This window comes from Lipotes vexillifer, unplaced genomic scaffold (assembly GCF_000442215.2).
Source record: "Lipotes vexillifer unplaced genomic scaffold, Lipotes_vexillifer_v1.1 scaffold287, whole genome shotgun sequence".
NCBI lineage: Eukaryota > Metazoa > Chordata > Mammalia > Artiodactyla > Lipotidae > Lipotes > Lipotes vexillifer.
Genome location: NW_006777084.1, coordinates 434,756 through 452,502, shown reverse-complemented (window position 1 = coordinate 452,502; position 17,747 = coordinate 434,756).

Here is a 17,747-nt window from a genome sequence, read left to right as displayed (position 1 = left end):
CATATACAAGAGATATTGAGTACAGCATTTCCAGGTTTGGCTAATTCAGTTGATCAACAGTGTCAAGGACCCAGGTCCCTTCTCTCTTTTCATTCTGTCACGCTTAGTGTGCTTGTTATCGATTAAAACCATTTCTAGAGAAGATATCTGATGGAAGAAAATGTACTTTTGTTATACGTGTGATTCCTTTCAGTAATTGCCCCATATCTTACTGGCCATACCCAAGTCACCCCTAAACCATGCTTATTCTTAAACCAAGTCAGAGAATGAGAAAACTTCAATTAATTTAGACAAAACAGGATTTACTCTGAGTACAGAGTGGTAGAGTGGAGGCCTGAACTAAATCTGTGCCTGTTAGTACTGAAACATAATAAATCATACCAAATTTATGTATTTAAAAAAACAACTTTTTTTTTTTACCTCTTACATTTACTCTAGGTCAGGAATTTGGCTTCAGTTGAACACTTTTGCCTCAGAATATATCATGTGACTGTAGTCAGACGGGTTGGAACTGGAATAGCAAATGACTAAATTCACTGAAAGCTCTCTCTCTTCATATAATCTCAGGGCCTCTTTCTGTGGTTTCTCTACATGGTTAGTCGACATAGACTACTTTTGGCTTCCTCAAATCATGACAGCCTAGGCAGCTAGATAGCTCACATCAAAGCTTAGGGCTCCAAAGGTGAATGCCTCAGGTAGTTAGATGGATGCTGCACCCTTTTAAGGCCAGCCTTTAAATTAACATAGCATACTTTTGGCCACACTCTCCTGGACACGCGTAATTCACAAAGTCTGCTCAGAATTAGGAGGGGAATTAACTTCTGCTTCTTGACATGGGTGTGGCAAGGTTCTAGAAACACACAGGAGATGAGAGATACTATGTAGCCACAGACAAAAACAGAAGGAGAACCCCCTTTTGGGTATTCTGCCATGAAAAAATTATTCTGCTTATCCTATGTGAATGGAAAGTAGGGTAGATTAGTTTGGGCAATATCAGGAAATTTCTAGGTGAACCATTCGTAGGAAGGGTCCCTGGGCCCGTCACAAGCTCCTAGGTTGAAAGATCTTATGCGTATTTGTTGAGGGAGAGAGAAGAGAAAGAAGAGGGGAAGTAACAGGGAAAGAAGAGGAAGGTTTTAGAAGTGACAGTGGAAGTGATGATGTTGCCAAATAACTAATTTCTTTTTTTTCATAGTGTTGCTAATGGTTAGCCATCTGTGAGCCACTATCAGCCAAATGTTTATGACCATGCCTCAGGAGTGCCACAGATTCAACTAGCCTCTTTCTACTGTCTGTGCTCAAGTGATCTGTCCGTTAGAGCTTTTATCCAGCATTTACAGCTATGGAACACTGCCTGAAGCTGTGTTTTTGTGTGCCTTTAGAGAGGTTCTTCTTTATATTCTGATAGTGGTACTCTCAGCTCTACATACCATTTTAAAAATGAGCTAATATAGTTTAAAATGAGATGTGGCTTGGTAATTGAATGAAAGGATTTTGTGGTCATATTGTAAAGAACTTATATATTATCCTTTTCTTTCCAAGATTTAAAACAAGTGTTAAAGAAGGGAATGCCATGCCCAAGTCTGCAAAAAGGGATGCGCCAGAGAGTAAGAGATATCCAAGAAAGCTCAGTTCAGTGACTTGAAATAATTGAGAGAATTGGGAAAGGAAATCTGAACTGACAGAGCTATGGAGAAGAGAAGAGGGATTTCATAGTTAACAGGGGAAGTTTCAATTAATGACTTGACAGCTAAAAGATATGGACTGAAGGAAGGCATATCAAGGATATTTGAGTTTTCAAGTATGGATACTTCCACCAATAATAACTTCATTGGTTCCATTTAAGGAAATAGTAAACACAGGAGGCTTTAGAGATTAATTTAATTGGCCTTTTAAATTGGCGTTAATAAAATCTATAGTAGTGGATAATATCACACATAAAATTATGTCTAACGGGTTAAAGGTCAAAGGTGGAACCATGGAATTTACCAACGGTTAGGGACAGAGCTGGAGGAAATCCAGAAAGAGAATAATTAGTGAGCTGAAGGGGGGAAACAGAAATAACATATAATAGTGAAGAATATTATAGTGGAAAAAAGTATGATCAATATTATTATGTTATAGAGCAGCCAAATTAAGTAGAAGGCAGTCATTGGATTTGATAATTACAAGTCTATTTTCTATCTCATTAAAATAAAGAATCAGGTCAAAGTGAGCTTAGCAGCAAATTGGACATAAAAGAACTAGCAATTTCTTTAGACTCTTTAATGAAGTTTGTTTGTAGAAGGGAGAAAGTGAGAGCACCTTCAATGCAGCATTGGTAAAGTGTATGTGAGAGTGTGTTTGTAGGACATGTTTGTAAATTGTACCTAAGAACAATATTCTTAGAACAGGTAGAAAAGATGAACTTGAACTAAAGAAGGGTCAGTTCCTCCTGTGAGAGGAAAGAGATAGGGAGTGATAAAGATTGCTGGAGGAGAAGGCAGATGGATGCAAGTGGTTTTATGAGTATGACTGACATGCATGGTTTAAGAAATTTGAAGAGAATGTAACATATCCACTGGATGATGTATAATTTAAACAAAAACTAAACTCCGCATGACGAGTCAAGGCATGGAGTTGGTTTGAAAAAAATATAATCTAACCACCGAAAGTAATGAGAATAAATCACTATTTACTAGAATCTCTCAAATAATGTCAAAGGGTAAGAAACATATTTTCATTGTGCTGAAAATCTAAAACATTTTCATTTCTGTCATCATCGGTATACTACCCTTGAATTACAACTGGTTTCCTCAAAATCTCCCACCCCACTTACTCTGAACCCCTACTTCTTTTGCTTTAAGCCACTATTGCTCTTATTCCCTCTTGAGTAGACAAAGCCCTTCCCAGTGTCACTCTATTTATGTATCTTTCTCTCTACTTGTCCTAAATTTATCATGCTCTATTTATTATCTTAAAACTATATCACAAAAACCTAAAGAAACAGCTGACACAAAGGGGATACTCACTAGATGTAGCTGGGGTGGAAAATCTCAATGGAAAACAATCAATTTTCCTGAACATACAAGGCAGAAAGAAAACTGAAAATGCAGATGTTTTACCCTGTCACAGATGGGGAGGAAAGCCAAAGTTGCAATTGATCTGTTCATAATTTTCTGCTAGAGTTGCTAAAATACTGATGATTCTTGAAGGGTAATTCAAAGATTAAACTGTTCAAAATGTAAGCATATATGTTCCTAGAATCAATTACTAAAGTACTATATCATATTAAATTATCATATATCGCCTCATAAGTCCTACCACCTACCATCAGTATGTGTGGATGATGGAATTTTTAACCTCATGAAGGTGGCTGTAAGATTATATTATTCCCCAAGCAATAAGAGCTTCTGAAGTGTGTGACGTGTGCCAGATTCTTCTACGCATACTCTATGTGATATGTACGACTTTTTTTACTTTTTACAGATGAGAAAATGAAAGCATAAAGGTAAATTAGAAGAAATAAAGAACAGTAAAAGTGATCTAAATTCATGATGCAGGAGTATGGTAAGCAGAATAATGTCCCGTCCCCAAAGACGCTGCTGCCCTAATCCCCAGAACTAGTGAATATGTCACTTACCATGTTACAAGGGACTCTGCATATATGATTAAGTTTAAGGGTCTTGAGATGGGGAGATTGCCCTGGATTTTCCAGGTGAGCTCGGTGTAATCACAAGAGTCCTCAGAAGAGGGAGACAGAAGAGTCAGAGTCACAGAAGGAGATGTGAATATTGAGGCAGAGGTAAGAGTAATGCTACCACAGCCTAGAAATATGTGTAGCCCCCAGAAGCTAAAAAGGCCAAGGAATGGATTCTCCCCTAGAGTCTCAGGAAGGAATGCAGCTCTGCTGACGACACTTTGATTCATGAGACCCATTTCATATGTCTGACCTCCAGGACTATAAGATAATAAATTTATGTTGCTTTAAGTCGCTAAGTTCTTTACTAAGAAGTCGCTAAGTTCTTTACTTGTTACAGCAGCAATAGAAAACTAATACAAGAAAAGACAGGAATAGAGAAAAGAGTGAAGTCTTTGAGTAGCTGTGAGGGAATAAAGCACCAGACTAAGGGGGCTGGCTTTTTTATTTGTCCTGGGGAAGGCCTTTTTTATCTTTGATCCACATTAAATAAATAAATAAATATATATATATATATATATATATATATATATATATATATATATATATATATATATTAGGAGTTCAATAAATATTGGTGAATTACAAAAGGCTAGAAATGTCCCCCAAATAATAGACCATCTCTCTCTATACTGTGAAAAACGATTATATTTCTAAGACATGATGCTGAGTTGCCTACTCTCAGTAATTTGCCTACCCTATCCCTTTTAAAACCTTGTTTCTACCCATATCATCTTTGAAAAAACTAAAATATTTGTGAAAATAGGGTGGAGGGAGATATAAATAAGTTACCAAAAGGAGAGAAGGGCACCATCCACATGCCACAGGTATCAAGTAAATTCTGAAAGTTACAGGGTTGAGGGCAGCAGATGGAGGGCGAGGCCAGCCAATCTGGAATTGGCCTGAAGTACAAGACTGTCTCCGGTCGGCATGTAGAACGGTCACCAGGAGAAAGCATGTATCTTTATATCTCTGGAGCAAAGCAGGGTAGGGTTGCATATAGAGATCCTGCTGGAGCTTCCTGACCATGTAAAGATCATCTAGAGCAGCGGTCCCCAACCTTTTTGGCACCAGGGACCGGTTTCGTGGAAGAGAATTTTTCTACAGCCAGGGCGGGCGAGGGGGGAGATGGTGCTGGTGGTAATGCAAGCAAAGGGGAGCGATGGGCAGCGGCAGATAAAGCTTCGCTCACTGCCGCGGACTGCTAATGGTCTGGGACTCAGGGGTTGGGGACCCCTGATCTAGAGAAGGAACCTGCAGATGGCACTGCTATACATGAGGAAAGACCTTATTTTATGATTCCCTTATGATAGCTATCATGCCTGCCAAATCATGGTGGCCCTTCCCATCTAACTTGGTAATGACATAAAAACGAGTAAAGATGACTCTTGACACAGATAGTAAGAGTCTCCCAATTAGCAGCCACCAAGGACCCACCTTACCTTTATTTCCTTTTGTCCGCTGCTTGATGCGTGCGTGGTTGAAGTAAGTCCAGAACACACGTTGCATAAGTTTTCTTGTCTTCTCTCTCTAGATATGAAGAAACACTCATTATATATTTGCATAGGCACAGAAGTGGCAAAAGTTTTTCTCTTTCCGTATTTCATTATGAGCAGTCTGCATGATCTTTGGAAAAACTCACCATATTTCTGAGTGCTGAAAGCACTCAAAAGACTTCTTGCCCTTATGATACACTGCTTACCGTGGAGCCCTCCTTTTCTGGCTTCTGCCTACTTCCCCAGCATCAAAAGTCCCTGACACATTATGCACTAGTAGTAACATGGAATAACTTTTATTTCTCCTCAAGTTCAAGGTTCTCTCATCTCAGGGCCTTTACACATATAGTCGTTCTCTCTGTTTGGGATTCTCTGTCTCTCCCACCCTCCAGGTCTCCAAACTTATAAACTTAGTGTGGCTGATCTGGACACATTTCAGGTCTCAGCTGAGAAGTCAAATCCTCCTGAAGGTCTTCTCTGACCCACCACAAAGGAAAATGTGGTTGTGTCCCAGCACTATCGCATCACTGTGCTCTGTTCCACATTTTAGAAGAGCAGAAAAACATGAGTGCCAAAATTCCTGTTTGGGAGAGCACTATTTTGGGGCAAAAATATACATTAATAAGCTATGGTGTGGTGTTTCCCAAGAAATTAAAATTATCACTAAACTGTTACACAGGAATTTATGAGGGAAATTTATATTTTGTTTTTGAGAAAGAGAAGAGAGAAAAAAGTAAGAAAAAAAGGAGAACTAAAAGGGAGTTCAGTTAGATGACCCCCAGTCATACATTTACTTGTCTGTATCTTAACATATACTAACATGTCTATGATAATTATCTCTGAAGTCATTATCAGGAATTTATGTTATTTTCTTCTTTATATTTTTTGAAGATTTCTAAAATAAGCATATTTTTGAAATTAAAAAAGAGTACTGGTTTATTTGTTCATTCATTCAGCATATGTGATGGACATTTACTAAGTGCCAGATACTTTTCAAAGCACTGGAATAAAACACCGAACAGGAAATACAAGGTCCCTGCTTTCAAGGAGCTTGCAATCTAGCAGGAAGTGTAGAAATATAAACTAAAAATAAGTAAAGCAATATCAGATAGTAAGATGCAATACATAATATAATAAAGGGATATACTGGGAAGTAAGTGGTCAGAGAAGGCCCTTTTCATTGACAAGGAAGTATTGTTCATGTGAAGATAAAAGGAAGGGCCTTCCAGGAAGTGGGAACAGATAATGCAAAGTCCTGACAGTGGAAAATGTCTTGGAATGTTAGCGAAATAGACTAAAGAGCAATGTGGATGAAGTGTGATGACTGAGGGAGGTAAGATGGAAAGTATAGTTGTGTAGGAGCCCATAATTATGCAGGACCTTAGAGGCCAGCATAATGAATCTAGATTTTATTCTCCATGTAGTACTGATAGTAAATTTATTATAAACATTTTCCAACTTTACTAAGTATTCTTCTAAAATACCATTTTCATGGCTTCACATTATTCTATCATATGGATGTGCTAAGATTCAATTAATCATTCCCTTATTATTGGACATTTAGGCTATAAGCCTTGGCCAAAACCCAACTTGACTCAATTAGTGAAACAGAATGAATCCACCTCTTTACTGCTTCAATCAAATGCCAGTTAGTAGCAATTAGTATTCACTGAAGATGATATGTGACACCGGAAATTATAATCAGGTAAGAAATGTGCATTATTTTCTCTGATATAACTTATTTTGACAAATAATAAACAGTAGATGCTTACATTAATATCACGGCATGTTTTCAACTATCTCTGGAGATCTCTTACAAATCTAATAAGTGGATATGCTGGCATAAATAATGAAAAATTTAAAAGTGTTTTATTTGAAATAAATAGTTCACAAAAAATATTCAAGAGGTAGCAAAGTAAACATGGCATACAGATTATTTGAAAGAATAACAGAGAAGACTTTTATATTTATAGTGGGACCGACCATTATTTTAAAGGAAGAATTATGTTAATAGGACATGTCCGTGGTCAGGGATCCTGTCCTACCTCTTCTAGATCGCTGAGGTTTGAAATGCATCTACAGTATCTGCCAGTTCCTCTTCCTGCCTTCACCAGAATCCCCTGGAGCACAAGCCTAAGCATATTTTATGCCATAATCCCTTGATAGCTGGATTAAAGCTTATATGGATCCTTAAAGCTTATATGGATCCTTCTCAGAATATTGATTTTAGCTGAATAAAATTAAATACATAGGATTGTAAAGGAAACCAATTTTACTGAAATGTAGTTCTATCCATAGTTTTGGAACTCAGATGAAGGCCTAGATTATCAGCTCTCCATGAATGATTTCTAAGTTGTAGTACAAGACCTCGACTACTGTTAGCTCAAGTAAATATATGTGCAATGTAGAGCTTGTTTATGCTAGTAATAGGTGTGTGTGTGTGTGTATGTGTGTTTATAAAAATTGGTCCGAGCCTGGATGTCTAGTCAGCATTCAAGCAAAATTTTAAAATCCTTATTTTGTATCTGGGCCCCAGGAACACCAGCCCTACACAGTGATTCCTTTACTTTGGTTCAGTGCCTGATGGTGCAGGGCAAAGAGAGTGCCTACATTTTCTCAAAAGCTGTCATCCTCTGGGTCCCCTATGAACTGGGAGGTTGCACTCAATGGACAGTTACATTAGCCTTCCAAAGATGCTACTTGTTATGGGGAGGGCTAATTTCTGGTTTGGTCACTGAAGTGCTGAATTTCTACAGCAGTAATTTCTTCACTGGCTGTGAAGCTGGCCAACCCTGAGTCCTGCTGGGAAAGAGCTGCTAGAATGGTTCACACATCATTCCTTAAACAGAGGTGCTGTGTCCTTACTCACATTTCCCTTCTCCTCAAAGAAATAACATTACTTAGACATAGACCTCAAATCAGGCCATAGACTTGAGCCTTTTCTGTTGCTGTTTGCTTGATTTTGTTTTTTGGGATTTTGTTGTTGTTTTTAACTTCTGGCACATTCCTAGACCGGGAAGCAATGTCTGTTCTACCAACTGTCCACAGAACTCCATACTTTCTCCCAGAAACCAGTTTTTATTCCTACTTCCTTCAGTTACTGGTCAGCTACTTCTCTCAAAGTTCAAACAACAAACTAGATTCAAATTAATTTTCTACATATAGTCTTAACAGCTAAGTTTGAGCTGTATAACTTTCTTTGAACTTTTACTAGACATGATATGATCAACTTTTGCTTTATATGCCAGCTCTACTCACACCTTGATTTCTAATATGCATATGTGTATATAAGTGAGTAGAGGAATGCTATTTGTATCTCCATGTGAGCATTTGCTATTGGAGTTTAAACATTGGAAGAAATATGTGTCTGTAAAGAGAATATTTTTCTTTCATAGCTATATGTAGGATTATAAGGAGAAGACATGCACATCTTTTTCTGGATAATTATATTTCTCCAAGAGTTCCTCTGGGCAGGCACATGGGAGTCATGTGTAAATGTCCTTTAAAATTGTTCTGATTGGGAAGTGAGGAGAGAAGACTGAAAAAGGAGCAAAGATTCTGACACAGAATAATACAAAGAAAGCAGAAAGGCCACTGGAGTCAGGTGGTCCAAGACCTCCTTTATCTGCCATCTGCTGTGTAACCTCAGTCAGTCACTCAGAGTTTCGATTTTCTCATCTTTAAACAAAGAAAACATATGATTATTTGAGGATTAAATGCCTAGCACAGTGCAGGAGATCAATATATGTGTTCAATAAATGGAAGGTTCCATCCCCTACCTCAGTCAGCAAGTGTTGCTTCTAAGACTTTTAATGCTTAGTGATCAAATTTGCATAGGTCCATAAAAATAGCAACTTTTATTAAGTATTTAATATACAGGAGGCACTCTTCTTAGAGCTTTAGATCTTTTGCATCATTTAAATCTATGAGATAGGTATTTCTATTATTTGCCTTTACAGGTGAATAACCTGAGGCACAGAGATGCTGACATGATGACAGTCATAGAACTCACAAGCAGAGGAAATGGGATTTGAGTCCCAGGAGCGTTGCTCCAAAGCCCATGCACTCTTACCCTATGTGCCAAAATACCTCTTATAAACTAGGTAGAATTGAGATGGTTGGGCATGATTCAGTAATCAGAGATTTTCCTATAGATGCAGTCTTTGGAATTAGGAAGCAATAAAATGGTCTTTGCTCAAAGAAGAATAGGTAGTGAGTCCATATCATACAAGAATCAGTGCTGCCTGTAAAAGATCCTGGGTGTTCAATGCTTGCATAACAAGCTAGCTGGGTCTCAGGTCACTCCCTTACTGTCCCAGCTAGAACAGGAACCATATTCAGCCTTCTATAGGATTAGCAGTTCCCTCTGCCTGCCACATGACATCCACTGGCTTTGTTTCCCAGCTGTCCCTCAGTCAACAGGTGCAGGGAAACTGGCTTTCCCAGACACTTCTGGAAGCAAGTGGTACCCTCGCATCGAGACTGTCTATGAAAAACAGACTGCTTATTCTCCCCTGAGTAGAGTCCTTCTTCAAACTTACCGTATGTGAGTAGATTCACAGATGAAAGGGTATTTTCTCTAGCAATGGAATGGATCTCACACTCCATAGGATGATAGGAAACTAATGACTGTCCGAATTCTCTGCCTGGTTAAATCTGACCACACAGGTTATCACTCAGACCACACCATGTCACACTGTGGAATTTGTCCCAACTCCATGCATTGACAGATGACAGCCCCGAAAGCATCCACCAGGTAGAAGAGTTTGAGAGCAATATAAGGTAACAGGAGACTGTTCTTTTCAGCCACTGAGTGGCTTACGGCAGCAGGATGATGATGATGATGATGATGATAAGACCTCACATTTGTATATCAATTTACATTTTCAAAAGTACTTTTTGATCTATTATCACATTTTATCTTCAGGAAAGAGAATATAAATGATCCACATATGACAGCTAAGGGAACTGAGACATTGAGAAATGGAGATTTTTCCAAGTTTAACTGCTAATAAATCTAAGAACCAGTACTACAGCTCAAGGTTCCTGATGGTTTCAAACATGGTGCTTGAGAAATATCAGGTAATTAATTCAAAACTATTGCCCCTAAATAGCAGTTTAGAGATACTGCCAGACGAGTGGGAATCTTGTGTGCAGTGAATTATAATATTAGCCAAACAGAACCAAGTTATATATAAATTATAATTAGTCTGGGCAACCTGACAGTTTACACTGTTTTTTTCCTCTGTGCAGGCAGCAAGTATGCAGGGTCAGCTGAGCTGAGAAACTTTTCCATTTAGAACGTATTTGGATATTGGTTATAGCATAATTCTGCTATCAGCATGCTTCTTCTTTCCTAGCAGATTGACTATACTATTCTTTATTTGTCAAGATCTGAGAGTCATCCAACTAAGTGAAAGGAACAAGGACAATCCTATTTCCCCCCAAAGGTCAATGTTCCTTTATTACTCATTGCTTTTCATTTTTGTAGTCATTATAAAATTGTTGTCTCTAAGTGGACATTTTAAAGGCACATATCTTCTCAGCCAAGCTCCCCATCTTAGCACAAAAAGACTTTGAGTACACAAACTGAACATGAGGCTAACGTCAATGGTGTAGACAATAATCCTAAAAGGACTTAAGGAGTTGACAGGGCCCTTGTTCTTTGGGTCATTTCCTTTACTATGTATAGTTTTTTTGTCAGTACTGAAATTGCTGCCAAAAGATTCTAAAACTCAGGTCTGAGTAGTATTGATCCCTTGTACATAAACTTTTTTACTGGGCATCGGTGAAGACAATTGTCTTTTTTTAAGATCCATCACAAAGAATTCAGTATGATATCATATAACTTTCATGCTTTCAAAAGATATAAATAATAACTCTTATGTGCATTTCTCCATTGGATTTGAAGATGTCTACACTTGTCATAGGAAGAACTAGTCAAGAAAAGGATAAATGATGCATATCTAATATAGATTAATTTTTCCTTATAATTCCATGATGGTATATTCTCTGCAATCAGTAAAATATTATACAGTTTTGTATACTGACATAGAAAACAGCAAAACTGCTTTACTCGGTAACTCTTTTATTCTTTGGTTTACCATCTTATATATAACAATATGCATATTATATGCATGTTATTTATATTGTTTTATATGTTATAAGTATATTCCACCTTTGTTGAAGGAGTTTGTAATCTAGACCATCGATAATAAGATGTTGTCTGAATATTGTATAGCTGGGTCATTGTGTTCTACTCTGGATCAAACCACATATATTTTTAAAGAAATTGCATGAATCCAAGATTAGTTAATCATTTTTAAAGGAAATAAGAATGAAATATTAGAACCTTACATTTTCAATTAAATTCTTATTTTTCTCTATATTTTTTACCCTGGCAAGTTATTTATTTTTATCTGGATGATATCTATTCCAGGTGCATTATAAATTCTCACGTTCTGGTATTTTGAAACTCATGTATTAACAAATTGGGAGTTCCTCAATTGTCTGGTAAACATAATATAAAAGGCTGGTTTTTAGTATTGAGTTTTTCACCTTACCTTCCAATATTCAGAAGCTTCAATATTGATATATACAACTTTTTAAAAAATATAAAATAATCACTTGATATTTATCAAGCTCTTCTTGGGTAAAGGGGATGTACAATTGAATTTTACTAAAGCAGTAAATTATTATTCAAACTCTCTTTTGTATCTGACATTTGTAAATCTACTCTATCTACCTAACGTACAGCCAGTTCCATGTTGCCCTGAATCCCGATGGAGCTAATCATCTTGTACCAGATGCAAATGCTGACCTAGATATTGTAATCAAATGACACAAACTCAATTTCTTTTATAGATAAATAAAAATAGTCTGTAGCTGTGCACTCCATTTAATTTTGCATATATCAGTTTTGCTTTTTGGGTTTTTTTTAAGGAAAAGACAGAATTGAGGTGAGTGGTGCTATTTACGGGCCATTCTGAGTTGGCTTAGTCAAAATAGAAGAATTTCTATGAATGGTATGAGTTTCTGAATGGTATGATTCTAAAAGCATCAACCTCTTTCCCCCTTTTTGCACTCCTTTTTCCCAAAGAGCCCTTCTCCAACCAATTTTCAAGTGCTAAAATTCTACTATTACTAGTGCTTTATTCTTTTAACCTCTGTTAAATGCAAATTCCCCTTGGCAGAATAATAATTAAAGTGATTAATGTTATAATCTCTTCAGAGTATTTCTCCAGTAAAAGTTTTCATGAGGGGTAGAGAGAAAATATAACTTAAGGAATAAAATAAATATAGAATGAAGACAGACTTCACTCATTTCACTTTTTTCCTACCGTCAGCTCTAGAAACTAAGAACAGCTACGTTAATACACAGTATTATATAGTAGAGCTTGTTACTACTGAAATGTGAGCCAAAGGATAATTCCCTGTCATACCGGTATAAGCATGCAGTGGATTTTCTGACCTACTGGACTGCAAATCATTGGTATGTAATACAGAAGAGTATAGTAACCTGAAAGAGCACACACTTTCAGAACCTCAGAAAATACCACTTTCAGAACTGGAAGTAAAACAAATGAAAATTTGTTAACATTAACCTAATTTTGAGACCACACACAAACACAGACATATAGACACATACACACACACACACACTCACACACAACACAAACATCAATGAACATAACTCTAAAATGTTGATAACGTAAACTGTAATACAGTGTTTCAGTTGGATATATCTGTCATGAGGGTTTTTTTTCTAAAGGTGGCTCAGATAGTCAAAAAGTAATACTGAAAATGAGAGAATTACAGTCTGGGAAATTAATATATATAAATCTAGCACTGTCTAAGGGTACAAAATAATTCTCCAGTGTGGTTCAAAGTTCATCACTTAGACTGTATTAGCATCTGGTGAAATACACTGGAACAGATACTTTTCATTGACTGAACACTAACCACCTTTCATTTCTTCCTCATCAACAGAAATCCAAATTTGCACAGAGGGGCAATAAACCCAGCTGCAGGATACTGATCATGATGAGGAAAAGGCAAGTTTTTAAAAAAGTTTAAACCACATGCAGTATTTAACTCAGCAATTACATTCCTAGATATCTGTCCAAGGGAAATGAAAATATGTATCCATGGTCAGATGAAGAGACATACAGATGAATGGAATAGAATTGAGAGCCCAGAAATAACCCAAACATCCATGGCCAATCAATTGTTGATAAAGGTGTCAAGAGCATTCATGGGGAAAGATTAGCCCTTCAACAAATGGTGCTGGGAGAATTAGATGGCGGCATGCAAAAGATTGAAATTGGACCTCTACCTTATACCACATACAAATTAACTCAAAATGGACCAGTGACTTAAATATAAGAGTTAAAAGCATAAAACTTTTAGAAGAATTACATAGAGGTAGTTTTTCATGACCTCGGATTTGGCAATGGATTCTTAGATTTGACACCAAAAGCACAAGCAACAAAACACACACACACACACGCACACACACACACATATATGACTTTGTCTAAATTTAAAACTTTTGTTTCTCAAAAGACATTACTAAGGAAGTAAAAAGGCAACCTATAAAATGGAAGAAAATATTTTCAAGTCACATATCAGATCAGGGCTTAGTATCCAGAATACATAAAGAACCCTTACAACTCAACGACAAAAAGAGAGAGCCCAATTAAAAAAAAAAAAAAATGGGCAAATAACTTGAATAGGTAGTTCTCCAATGACAACAGATAAATGGCCAACAATGAAAAGATCTTCCCCATCATTAGTTATTAAGTAAATGCAAATTGAAACCTCAATAAGATAGCGCTTCCCCCTAGTTAATATGACTGCAATCAAAAACAAATTAAAATAACAAAAAGTAGCAAGTGTTGGTGAGGACATGGAGAAATTAGAACCCTTATACACTACTCGTGGTAATGTAAAATCATGCAGCCACTGTGGAAAAGAGTTTGACTACTGCTCAAAAAGTTAAACACAGAGTTATTATATGATCCATCAATCCTACTCTAAAGTATATGTCCAGAAGAAATGAAAATATATGTCCTTGCAGAAACTTGTACACAAATGTTTACAGCAGTATTATACATAAAAGCCTAGAGGTGGAAACAACCCATATGCCCATCAGTGGATGAATGGGATAAACAAATTGTGGTATGCAGTTGAAGAATAATACCTCATTTTAAGACTTAATATAAAGCCAGTATTTGTGAACTGTAGATATACAGATCAATGGAAACAGAGTTCAAAGTGAACTTACCCATAAATGGTTAATTGATTTTTACAAACGTACCAAAGCAATTTAATGGAGAAAGATGTTCTTTCAAACAATGATGCTGGGAAAACCGGATATCCATTTGGGAAAAAATTAACATTGACCTTATATACATCATACAAAAAATAATAATAACAACATAAATTAAAGCACAGCCATAAATAAACAACCATAACACTTCTAGAAGAAAATACAGCAGAAAATTTGGGGAGACAGGCCAAGAAAAACCTTTGAAACTTAGAAATTGGGCTGTATCAAATTTAAAAACCTTTTCTCTGTTGAAAGAACACCATTAAGAAAAATGAAACAACGAGTCACAGAATGGAGGAAAATATATGCGATACTTCTATATGACAAAATAGACAATAGGAAAGCAAACAACTCAATTTAAAAACTGGCAAATATTTGAACAGATCCTACCAGAAAAATTAAAATTAAATATGTAGTTCACCTTTGTGGTTCACATTATATTTCTATTGCACTTTATAGTTCTACAGCACTTGAAAGCATAGGATTCAAAAAGCATAAAAATAAAACAACTGGTTCCTTAAGCAGCATTAAATTGAGTCTCCTCAACTAACAACAGGATAAACTGAATATCGATCCTGTTATGGGCAGGATCTGAAAAAACATATTGTAAACACATGCAGTTTAAGAAAATTATGTTATGTCAGTTAGATATGTAATATATCATCATTCTGCAGACTGACAATCTTCCTATAAGTGATTCAAGGAGAATTTTAACCACACTTAACGAGGCTAAAAAGAAGAAGAAAAAAAAATCCCAAAGTCACAAATCAGCTTACAACATAGCTCCTTACATTCTCTCCTAATAATGAACATGTTCTTATTTTAAAGTATACATATTCTTTTGCTCTCTAGATTTTACCTCATATTTCTATTTTCACTGTCTTTTTTTGGAAGTGTGGATGGGAGATAAATTCTAAATCTGATTCATATCCACGACCTTGCCTTGCCTTAAATTTGGATTTAATTCCTTTCTCGATGGCTTTACTAGTTACAGTCCCAATCCCACTCAGCCTTTGCTTTGGGCCTAGGCAATTTGCAGATTCTTTACCCTATGAATATCGCTAAAATAATTAAAGTGGTAAAAGGATGATGAAATATAGTGCACTATAAACCACTAATTACCAATAATGTTTGAAACATGGGACAATTTTCAGGAAATATTAAAGGCATATCAGGTTCTATAAATATCTCAGTAGAAAGAAAGATATAGATATCACATGGTGGTTACATAGTATTTTAGCAGGAGATTCAGTTATAATAAATGCATGAATGGGGCTGTGGCTGTTCTAACAAAATATCAGCCCTATTAAATCCAATTTAACATGAGAAATTAGGGTTGCTATTTATTCCTACTTCTTTATCCTTGAAACCCTATATCATGTGCATAACAGGAAAATTTCACACTTCCAAACACTGTATTTGTACAATGAGTAAGATAAAGAGTGTATAAATGCCAGGAGAAATGTTGGTGAAAACATTATTATATAGATTTTAATATTAAAATTTCTTAAGCACATAGGAGCGTTCACTGTGAAAAGCAGAGTAATTTTAGAAATAGAATAGATTAAGATAATAAAGTACCTTTTTCTAGGTCTGACTTGTATTTATAGCTAGAAAAGTAAAGGATTCATAGTGTGATATCCTATATACAAATGGCATTACATTTGAACATACATTAATTTGAGGAAATTCCCAAGAAAAAGATTCCAAAGTTAGAAAATAAGGTATTCTTTTCATAAAAGCAATATGAAACTTCATGAATTAAGCAACAGTTGAGAGGTAGTACTCTAAAAACTTACTACTTGTTAAATGGGCAGAATTTAGATTCACAATATTTCAAATGAGATTAAGAAAATGTGACTCACTAATGCTGAACCTAGTCGGCTTTTGAGAAACATACAAAGAGCAATGTCTAGATACAATGAACCATTCATCGATAACAACTGATACAGAGCCTAAAGAAAAAGTTCTTAGAAACTCTTAATCATGGTAATAACCCTTGATCATATGATTTCTCCGGTATAGAGAGCAGGTAATGGAAATGGAACACTTACTTGTTTTGCATAAAAATTGTGATTTATTCTAACAGGGAAGCATAAAATGAAATTAGAAGTATGTAGGTGAACTTTTAAGTTGTTGAAATGGTCAAGGTATGATTGTAAAGTCCTAATATGGATTGATAGAATCAATCTCATTTACTCCTTGAATACTTGAGTATTTTCCATGAATAAGACACTTTGCAAGGTGGATTATACCAAGTATATAAGTATGACGTCTGCTCTAAAATGCAATAGTGTAGAAAGTAAAGAAATAAAAATCCTTTGAATTATACTGAACAACAGAACTGGGAAAGGCTGACATATTGGCAATGACGACAGATAAGATGAAGCAGAACATGGGCCTGTTTGCCATCAGATCTTACTCTTCTCCTTTTGGCTCTGTCAGGTTGGTAACCTGACCCCATAAACTGTGTTTTCCAGATCTTTTATCAGTTGGCTTTCTGTTGGGCTCCACAGAAGGAAGGATAGAAGGGTGAAAGAAGAGAGGAAACAGACTATGTGTTGTCTATCTCAGCCTTAGGCATCATCTCATCCTGATCATCAGGCCATGTGTGTATCTCTTTCAAGGCACCAGCTTCCAATCACTTGACTCTGGCCCCTGAGTTCTCATAACATTACCTTACATCTCTGTGTCAACGTCTAGAGATGGTAGCAACATCCTGCTATTGCTATTGCTCATCCTGTTATTGCTTGTCTGTGGACTGTCTCACCACAGTTTTCTATTTATTGTCCCTGCTTTTCCATCACCAGCGTAATGACTTACATACACTAAATTCTATTTTATACATTTTGAGTGTCTTCTGTTTTTCTGGTTAGACTCTGAGGATAAAAAACACCACCAGGGGCTCACTGGGTGTCAGTGAAGATGCTTTACTGGTATTGTATACAATTCCTTTTATGGTATTGTATACATTCCTTAAGAAACAGATATTAGTAGTATCATTTGGCAAAGGAGGAAATTTAAAGTGGTTTAAATATTTTCACAAGGTCACACAACTATAAGTAGAAGGGCTAGAATTTAAATCCAGGCCATCTGACTCTAAAACTAATGCTCTAATGCACTAAAATACTAGGTCAAATCAACCTCATTACCTGCCATGTGGGAAACATCCAATAGGGATGAGAGTCCAAATCACCAAAAGATGAATCTGGTTCAAACAGTTATTAATATCCAAGGGATT